This window comes from Mastomys coucha, unplaced genomic scaffold, assembly GCF_008632895.1.
Source record: "Mastomys coucha isolate ucsf_1 unplaced genomic scaffold, UCSF_Mcou_1 pScaffold22, whole genome shotgun sequence".
In the NCBI taxonomy this organism is placed as follows: Eukaryota; Metazoa; Chordata; class Mammalia; order Rodentia; family Muridae; genus Mastomys; species Mastomys coucha.
In genome coordinates, this window is record NW_022196905.1 from 84565909 (window position 1) to 84576343 (window position 10435).

Consider the following 10435-nt stretch of genomic DNA (forward strand, 5'->3'; position numbering starts at 1 on the left):
GATAGAAAGCTTTTTAGGAGAAATCGAAACTTGCTAAGTAAGACAGGACGTTGCTGGAGTTTCTCACAGGCCTGGGAAGAAAGCCAAGGATTATCAAGACTGTTGTAATCAACAGACAGTTTTTAATTCCTCCTTGGACAACAACAACCAAAAAAACCCTCTTTCTGTTTTCTTTGAAAAATTCCAAGTCAAGTGTCCCCGAGGAACTCAGTGGTGATGTAATCCCCCAAAGGCAGGCAGAGCAGGCCTATTGGCGCTCACACGCAGTATCTGGCCACTCTTTCCAACTGTTTTATTATGGAATTATGTAGGTCTGTTCAAACAGGTTAACAGCGTGACTGTGTAGTCAAGACCTGGGGCTTCCTTTTGCTTTGCAGAGGTCAAGTTTCTCTGAAATTGAAACTTGTGTGCTCGTTTTAATTCTTCAGTGTCTAGACTTCCCGATTTCCACCGGTCTCTCCTAAGAGTAAAGGATCCTTATTGGGAAACAAAGCATTTCTTGGAAGTCCCACGCTGTGTGTTAGCATTATGAACTGTCTCTTTCCTCGGTCAGGGAGTTATTCCTTCCTTTAAGAAAAAAAATTAGAAAACCTTTTCACTAACTAATCATACTTCTGTTTATCTCAGGCCACCAAGGAAAAGGAACAAATTCTTCCTCCATTAATCTTATTATCTTGGCTTCTTGGTCTGTGTCTAATAAAAGCCCCAGGGCTGGTTAGACAATCCTGTAGATAGTAAATAGACAGTTGTGTAGTAACTGTCTAGTAAATAGACAGTTCTGAGAGATAACATCTGGACATCTTTTCAAGGGCAGATGTAATCCAGTGTTGGCAATGGCACTATTGTTCTGTCCTGTGACTTTTGGCGAGCCAGTCTGTAGTCTGATGACATGCAGTAATAATAATAATAATTGCTCAAAAGCTGCTTCCAACATGGAAGAAAATTATCCCAGAAGGGGAGAGATTTTTCTGTTTTAAATACTTATATTTGTTTTCAACAATTCACGTAGACATGACTGTGAAAAATAACTCCTCACAGGGCTGGGGCTCAGAGGTTTAAGAGCACCTGCTGCTCTTGCCAGTGCAGGCTCAGTTCCCAGCTCCCATAGGGCAGCTAACAATTGGCTTCAACTCCATTTCCAGAGGCCTTTTCATCCTCTTTTGGCCTCCATACCACTCCATGTGTGTGGTGCACAGACATACCTGTACACAGAACACTCATACACATAATACTACATATGACATAGGTCCAAAAAGAAAAAAAAACAAGCCAAAAAACCCCAAAACAAACAAACAAACAAACCAAAAAACAACATGTTATTAGTTAATTTACCTTTTTTTTTTTTTTTTTTTTTTTTTTTGAGAGAGGAGCCCAGGCTGATCTACTTTTTTCTGTCCCCTTCAGCTCCTGAAAGACTGAAGTCTTTTCCTAACTCTTCCATTGGGGTCCCCGGGCTCAGTCCAACTGTTGGCTGTGAGTGTCTGCCTCTGTCTTAGTTGGGTGCTGGCAGAGCCTCTCAGAGAAGAGCCCTACTGGGCTCCTATGCAAGCAGTTCTTGGCATCAGCAATAGTGTCAGTGGGGGTACTGGGGGGGAGGGGAGGGTTGGTGTCTGAAGATGGGATGGGTCCTAAGGTGGAGCAACCTCTGGATGGCCTTTCCTTCCGTCTTTGCTCTATTTTTTATCCCTATGTTTCCTGTTGCCCTGGCTGCAGCAGATCTCTTTTTTGGGTTTTTTAAAGACAGGGTTTCTTTGTGTAGCCGTGGCTGTCTTGGAACTCTGTGTAGACCAGACTGGCCTCAAACTCAGAGATTTGCCTACTTCTGTCTCCTGAGTGCTGGGATTAGAGGCGTGTATGCCACACCCAGACCTAGATGATCTATTTTTAAACAGTTTTTATATGTCTAGACTGATCGTTCTCAATGCTATGGATTTGGGCTGTCTCTAGTATTTCAGTATTTCAACAATGCTTTGGTTCTGGGTGAGGTGGGATACACCTGTTGCCTCAGCCATTGGGGTGGCTAGACAGCATGGGTGCTTGAACCCCAGCATGGACAGCACAGTGAAGCCACTCCTCATAACATAAATGTTTTTAGATTTTTTTTTCTTCTGTGGAATTATAAAGACAAATGATAAAGATACTCAATATTTTCTGTAACATTTTGATGGCTGGCCAGAAAAAGAAGGCTAATTTTGTGATGGCCCTGATAGGTGAGTATATGTCTCTGTCTTCTATTTATTCATATTTGCTATGCAAAAATTGGCACGTGAGATGATTTCCAGTTGTGTATGCACATTTATTTGTGTACAGGTGTGTACATACACATAGACGCCTGAGGCCAACCTTGACTGGTACTCCTTGGTTATTGTTCAGCTTGGCCTTTTTTCTTTAAACAGAGTTTCTCACTGCCCTGGAACCTGCCAGTAGGCTAAGCTGGCTGAGATGTGTCTGTTTCAACCTCACCAGTATGAGGATTTAAAACATAAGCTAACGTGGGCTTTTTTCATGGGTTCTGGGGAATCCAACTCAGATCCTCATGCTTAAGTGTCAGGCCCTTTACAACAACTGTCCTTCCAGTCCTCCATTTTATAGCATAGATACATCTTAGCTTGTCTTGGTGTAACACTGACATAATCTACCCTTTAAAGTTGTCAAGTAGGCTCAGAGTAGCAGCTCCTTTCTTAGCCATGGTGGATATAGTTCAGAACCTTCCATGGATGCCTGAGACCACCGATAATGCCAAGCCCTGGATATGTCTTTGCTATTTTTTTCTATATATGGATATCTATGACAAAGTTTAATTTATAAACTAGGCATGACAAAAGGTTATAGTTATATAACTATACTCTAATGAGAGGTGAAGAATATACTCTATGTGAAGGTGATGTCTCGTTCTTTCTCAAAATACCTTTGTTGTGCCAGAAAACATTCGTGAATCCCAAAAACACCACCAAGGAGCTGATCCCGATGCAATTGCATCAGGGTCTATTCAAGCTCAAGCTTGGGCCACACCACTGTCTCTCAGGCAGGAGAGGCAGCCCTAAGCTTAGTTTCAGGTAAGTATTTATAGAGGCAAGAAGGAGGTATCTAGCCTGACACACTTCTGATTGGAGGGCCATTATGGCCTTTAACATAATTGGCTGGTGCTGGGAGTCAAACCATAAACTTAACTTCTTTTTCCTCCCCTCCCCCTGATTGGTGGTCATTAGGAAGTGAAGTGCCAGGGACAGGCTTGTAGCCTGGGGTTGCAGATTTGTTGGGGAATAACCTGGAAACTGGTGCTAGGTACTGGCCTGTTAGTTAACTTGAGCTCAACCTTAGGTCAGGTTCTCTAAGATGGAGTTTGAACCCAAAAGATCTGGTCTCTCACCTTATCATCACCCTTGTGGTCCCTGGGTGTTTGAACCTGTGGAAGGTGACATTGGTAATAAGAGGGCACCATAGTATTGTTATTGTAAATGTACGCCAATCATTTGCATACATACATACACGTATGCTAAGGCATCTGTTCTTTATTTTGTTCCTTTCCTTTCAATTATTTTTCTTGAATACAACTCACATTTTGAGCTGAATGAGTTACTCACGCTACCCCTAATCCTTTTGTTGAAGATGTACCAGCTGGTGTTCTCAGAACGTGGCTGTATATAGAGACAGGGTCTTTGAAATTCAAATGAGGTCCCAAAGGTCTCCCTGGAAGCTAGACAAGAGATTTATTAGCTAGAAATGTCTTCTCATTTTTGTTTTTGTTTGTTTGGTTTGGTTTGGTTTTTGAGGCAGGGTTTCTCTGTGTATTCCTGGCTGCCCTGGAACTTGCTCTGTGTACCAGGCTGGCCTCAGACTCAGAGATCCAACTTCCTCTGCCTCCTGAGTGTTGGGACTAAAGGTGTGTGCCACCACTCAGGAGGTAGAAATGTCAAATCGCTTGTCTTAAACATACTTAGAGAGCTAAGGAAGTCAGTGCAAAGAATAACAATTGGCAAAAACACAGAATAGCAACAAAAAGGTAGAAATAATTATAAAAATAAGGCCGAGGAGTGGTGGCATACGCCCTTAATCCCAGCACTTGGGAGGCAGAGGCAGGCGGATTTCTGTGTTCGAGGTCTGGTCTACAGAGTGGGTTTTAGGACAGCCAGGGCTACAGAGAAAAACCCTGTCTCGAAACAAAACAAAACAAATATGTATATATGTATATATATATATGTGTGTGTGTGTGTTTGTGTTTGTGTGTATGTATATGTATGTATGTATATGAAAGGAACTAAAAGCTTGAGGATCTGATGAATTAAAAAACTTTAGAGGCCGACAGTTCAGCACAGTGGTAGGAAGCATGCCTAGTATCTACATGCATGGGGCCCCTGGGTTGGACATCGATACCACACAAAAAACCAAAACTCAAACTAAAAATCCCCAGAGGTCTTCAGCAGCAGTTTTGAGTAATCAGAAGAAAAAAAGTCAGCATACTGAAGATAAGATCATGGAAATGATTGATTCTGAGAACAGAAAGAAAATAATGAGGAAAAGAGAAGAGAGAGCCTAAAGACACTGTCTGACACCTAAAGAAACCATCTGACACCAAAGATACTATGTAGCACCTAAAGACACTAGTGACACCTAAAAAAGACACTGTGTGACATCTGAAGAATTTGTATGACATCTAAAGACACTGTGTGACACCTAAAGACACCATCTGACACCTAAAGAAACCATCTGACACCAAAGATACTATGTAACACCTGAAGACACTAGTGACACCTAAAGACACTATTTAACACCTAAAGACACTGCATCCATAATGTGAACTTGGGAAACGGAACCAGAACCGGAACTGGGCAGAGAGAATACTCACGGGAGTAAGACCTTCAGCTTCCTGAACAGGAAAACTCACTGTGTTTGTGATGGCTGTTTTAGTAGTCATTTGATCACATCTGGAATAAACTAAAACCCAAAAGGCTAAGGAAATTTTGCTATATTGAATCATTTGAAGGGGCTGGAGAGATGGCTCAGCGGTTAAGAGCACTGATTGCTCTTCCAAAGGTCCTGAGTTCAAATCTCAGCAACCACATGGTGGTTCACAACCATCTGTAATGGGGATCTGATGCCCTCTTCTGGAGTGTCTGAAGACAGCAACAGTGTACTTAGATATAATAATAAATAAATCTTTAGGCCAGAACTAGCAGGGCCTACTGGAGTGAGCAGAGGTCCTGAATTCAAATTCCCAGCAACCACATGATGGTTCACAACCATCAGTACAGCTACAGGGTACTCATATACATAAAATAAAATAAAATAAAATAAGAATCATTTGAAGCTGGAAGATCCACTTCTAACCCAGATATTTAAGAAGTGCAGACACACCTTTAAACCAGACATTTTGAGGTAGGAAGACCTACCTCTACTCTGGGCTACACCTTCTGCTCTCAGCCTGTATAAAGGACGTGGGAGAAGAAACCCTCACTCTTTGCCTCTTGATCTTGCTCTTGCTAGCAAGTCTATTACTTCACTGGAATTAGAGCCTACTTTGGAATTCTAGCATGTACTGAAGACCAGCTTAGACATCCAACCTTGTAAATTGAGCAACTACTGGATTCTTGGACCTTTTTTTCATAAGCAGCCATTGTTGGATTAGCTGGACTATAGCCTGTGAACCATAAATTATATATATATATATATACATACATATATATATGTATATATATGCATATATACACACATATTTATATATTTATTTATCCCACATAGATTCTATTCTATATTTTATTCTATATTTTATAGAATAGAATATATCTAATAAATACTATATATTGTATGTAGTATATATTATATATACAATATATTTCTATAAAAATATATACGTACAATTCATTCTATAACTTTTGTTATTGTAGAGGACCATGACTAAGACATGCTCCAAACAAGACAAATCTGGTGATCTACACAGAGATCCCCATAGTCAAATTGTCAAAATCTCTGGACACAGAGTCTTGAAATCAGAGGCCGGGGGATGTGGCATGTTGGCGCACAGTTTCTCTTTTTATCAGTCATGTGCAGAACACCACTGGCACAGGTATTTGCTGGGCCATTCAGGTAGTGTCCCTCCCCCATCCTTAGTGAGAATAGCTATAGGATGGGCAGAGACATCGAGAGTTCTTGGAGGCTTGGCTTGGTGTAAGTAAAGTTTACTGAAACAAGTACAGGTTCCATGGAGCAGCCATAATGGAGGCAAGGTTTTCTGGAACACAATCCATGGCTTCTTCAACAGGCATGGGTTCAGGGTTAACTACAGCTGAAGTAGATGATGCATTCAAAGCAACAATATATCATGGTTCCCGTCCATTTGATTGCCGAAGGAGTGGACTGATTGACAGCTCTTTGCACAAGGCAGTTGTGCACAAGGGAATGATCTATCAGCTGCCAATTGAATGGCTGAATGGCCCATTCTCAACAGTTGCAGCAAAGGTGCTGGGCTTACAGTGGAGAACTGACATGAAAGTAATATCTAGCTGTGACTAGTGCTTAATCTCCAGACAGTCTGAGGGAGAGTTGGGTCCTTCTGGTGAAAACGGAACTCTAGCATTTTCTAATCCTTTTAAGATGTGGACATGTTCCTTCTGAGTTTTCCACTTTGGAGATGTGGGATTTGTAACTGGGCTGTGTAGCTGTTCCTGTCATTTGTGAAACCTCTCTGGTATTCACTTCAATAGTAAGTTTTAATTTTTGGTAACTTAGTTAGATGTCAACACGATGTCATGCTTGTATTTTTCTATAGTTTTAATTTAGCTTTTATCTTAAATGCCAGAATTCAGGTCGAGTGCTTCTGGGTTTGAGGGTATATGACTTGGGATCTCTTCCATTTCTGGTATTTCTCTCTCAGTTCTTTCTCTCTCTCTACATTAACTGACGTTGTTTTTCGTAGTCCCAGAGGTATGTAGTTACTCACAGAAGCCTGTGGATTTAATAGTAAGAATGAATATGTGAAGCTTGCTCCCTGGACAAACCGACCTCTTGGCTTGCCTAAGAGTTTCCCTAACCTCTGAGGTATGTTGTCGTGAACTGATAGACATGCTACGTACAGTTCCGGGCTGGCGGCCCCTTTCCTGACCAGCACCCACCCTTTCAACCTTGCTCCCTCTAGCTTTGCTTCCAAGCATTGTTTAGTTTAGTGTTAGTACAGATGAGACAACATGGGTCACATGCATTTTATTTATTTATACAAATGCTAGTCGTTGGAAGATGAAAGTTCTGCAGGATCTTAGTCCATTGCTACATACATACATAGATGCATACTTAGTATCTGTAGTGTAGCCTTAGAGTGATCACTGTGCCACCAGGAAATAGCAGTTTTTTGTCTCTAGTCTAGTATTACTGAGCCAGCAGCTATCAGACACTATGTAGTGTTGAATTGCATTTTTAGTCTACGTTGGTTGACTCCCAAGACACGGAAGCCTTGGATATGGATAACTAACTGCCTGTCACTTTTTGTGTGTTTTATAACATATGTACAGCATAAATTATAAACTACAACATTGATGGCAGGCCCACCCAACACAGAAAGACTCTCATGGCTTACTTTATATCTGTCTGTCCAACATGAGCTCTGACAATATCTGCACTTACAAGTCTACATTTACTCTCTTCCAAACTAAACAGATGTTGTGTGTGTGTGTGTGTGTGTGTGTGTGTGTCCTAAGGAAGTAAAGAAAAACATCCTCCCCCAAAAAAGGAAAGGAGGGAATGGCCTTTAAAAGAAGGAATTAAGGTAAGAGGGCTCCTCCAGCTGGATTGAAAGGTGCCCTTTGTGAAGGTTTGGGTTTTGTTGTGGCTTTGCTCATGCTAGATAGCTGTAGAGAGTTTGGCACAGGGCTTATCTCTCTTGTCCTTCTGCCATTTGTTGTGATATATTAGGGCTTATGGTGAAGGGCATAAGCCATTCTTTTATTATATACCAGATTGTGATAATTCTTGCTTGCTGTTCATGAAGGCATCTCGAAATTGGCAGTATTCCAGAGTTTACTTGTTTTGCTTTTTAAGTTTCAAAAAAGATGTTTTTACTTTTATGTGTGTGTTTTAACCTGCCTGCATATCTGTGTACCACTGTGTGCAGTTTCTGAGGAGGTTAGAAGAGGGCACTGGATCCCTGAGTTACTCATGATTGTTAGGTGCCCTGTAGGTGGTGAACCAAACCTGTCATCTGGAAGAGCAGATGGCCCTTAGACATCTCTCTAGACCCTGTTTTCCTTTTTTTAGTATAGAATATGCCTTTAAAATGAGAGGGGGCAGGGGGAGGAGGAGGGAACAAGAGATTGAAGGTACAGATTAGAGTACAAGTTGCTGTGTCCCTACCACAAGGCAGACTAAACCTTACGGGTTCAGAAGTCCTGGGCATGGTCCCGGTGGCTCGCATTTTCTTCCTTCTTCAGAATTATGTGTTTTAAGGAAGTCATACTTTAAAAAAAAAATTTGGTTTTGTTACCCAAATAAAATGTTACATTTGCTCTGCTTAAGACTTTCTAAGAATCTGGATGTGGTGGTACGGGCCTGTAATCTCTAGCCACTTGAGAAGCTGAGGCAGGAAGATTGTCAAGTTTAAGGACCTCCTGGGCTACATAGTCAGTTTGAGGTCAGCCTAAGGAACTTTCGTTCCAAAATAAAATACAACAGGCCAAGATGTAGCTTACTGGGAGAGCGCTTGCTTGGCACACACAAAGGTCAGTGTTTGATCCCTAGTGTAACCACAAAAGCAACACAGAAACTGCAGGAAACGGAGTCACCTGCATGTGCTCTTCTGTGACATGTTCCTTCTTCGTCTCTTCTGGTGCTGAAGGCAGAACAGAGTATCGTGAATGGCGGGCTAATGTCCTGTCACTGAGCAAAGCCCTCACCCCAGTCAGTCTGTCTGTCCGTCCGTCTGTCCGTCTGTCTGTCCATCCATCCATCCACCTGTGTATATCTGGAGACAGGATCTCACTGAGTTGTCAGGTTGGTCTCCAACTTTCAGTCCTCTCACCCTACCCTCCCAGGTAGCTGTGATTGCAGGCGTGTGCAGCCACCATGCCCACCAGGGTTTGCACAGGACGGTTATTGAGAGTCACTTGATATATTTCTCTGAGTAAACATACCACACCTATCACCTCATGGATACTGGATTGTTTTCAGGTTTTTACTATTGCTAGCAATGCTGGTTTAAATAGTCTTTTTAAAACTTCATTAGTATGTGTTGATTGTCCATAATGGATTTCATTGCCATGTTCTCATATATTACATAACGTGCTTTGATCATATTCATAGTCACCACTACCCTTCCTTACTCTTCCTAATTTTTTAAAATTAAAATTAAATGTCCTCTATTGATAGATCTTCCTTTTTAAAAAGGTTTATTTATTTTATGTATGTGATTACACTGTCGCTGTCTTCAGACACACCAGAAGAGGGCGTCATATCCCATTACACATGGTTGTAAGCCACCATGTGGTTGCTGGGAATTGAACTTAGGACCTCTGGAAGAGCAGTCAGTGCTCTTAACCACTGAGCCATGTCTTCAATCCCCACTCTTCCTATTCTTACCGACCCTTTTTCTTCCCAACTAATGCTTCTGTGTGTGTGTGTGTGTGTGTGCCTGTGTGTGTGCGTGTGTGTGTGTGTGTGTGTGTGTGTGTGTGTGCGTGTGTTTTAATGACCCAGTGTGTTGCATTAGAGCTGTTTAGAGGAACTAGGCACCCAACCAGTGACTGTACCACTATGTCTTGCATGGCTTGATTCTGGAAACCCGACTAGGGTGATAAGGGAATGAAGATGTGACAGACACTTTTTGCATACAGAAAAGCTGGGATCAGGTGGGCTGTGGGCCTGGAAACTCAGCATATGTTATTATGTATGTATGGGGACATTCTCAGGTAGCAGTCATCCAGGATCAGGGAGCTGAGCTTCCTAGTTCTTAAACACACTGGTCAAACAGTTATAAACAACTTGAACTGGACCATAGGAAGGCTTTGCAAGTTCCTGTGGTTCTGAGGCATGGTTGTGCCCATGTTCATGGTACACATAGAGTCAAGGCTCCATCCACTCCGCACACTGTTCCACTGAAGAAATTCTCCCTCACCAATAGTGATATAAATCCCCCAGGTGGGGAGTGCAGTCTCTGAACTTGTGCAGGTTTTGAGCAGGTTGCTGTAGCTGCTGTGCATTAAGAGTGCAATGGAGCCATCCCTCTCAGAAGTCCGTGCTCCACACCCCTCCTTCAGGCTCTGACACTTCCAGCCCTTTCTTCTACAGTGTTTCCTGAGCGCTAGTGTACACGTGTGATCGCCTGCCATCCCCACTCTGGCTGTGTACTTGACTATCACTCATCTGATCAGAGATGCGCCTTTGTAGTTTCTGCTTCCAACTGCAGAGAGCAGCTTTTCTCACTAGCCCTGACAGCAGCAGCAATCCGCAGGTA

The 10435-nt window shown here is 42.3% G+C and overlaps 1 protein-coding gene across 7 annotated transcripts in view; it reads left to right on the plus strand.

Annotated features, from left to right (window-relative positions):
• The window catches only part of Art3 (ADP-ribosyltransferase 3), an 82581-nt gene that overhangs the window by 715 nt on the left and 71431 nt on the right, over positions 1-10435 (plus strand). The gene's annotated exons all lie outside the window — the stretch shown is intronic.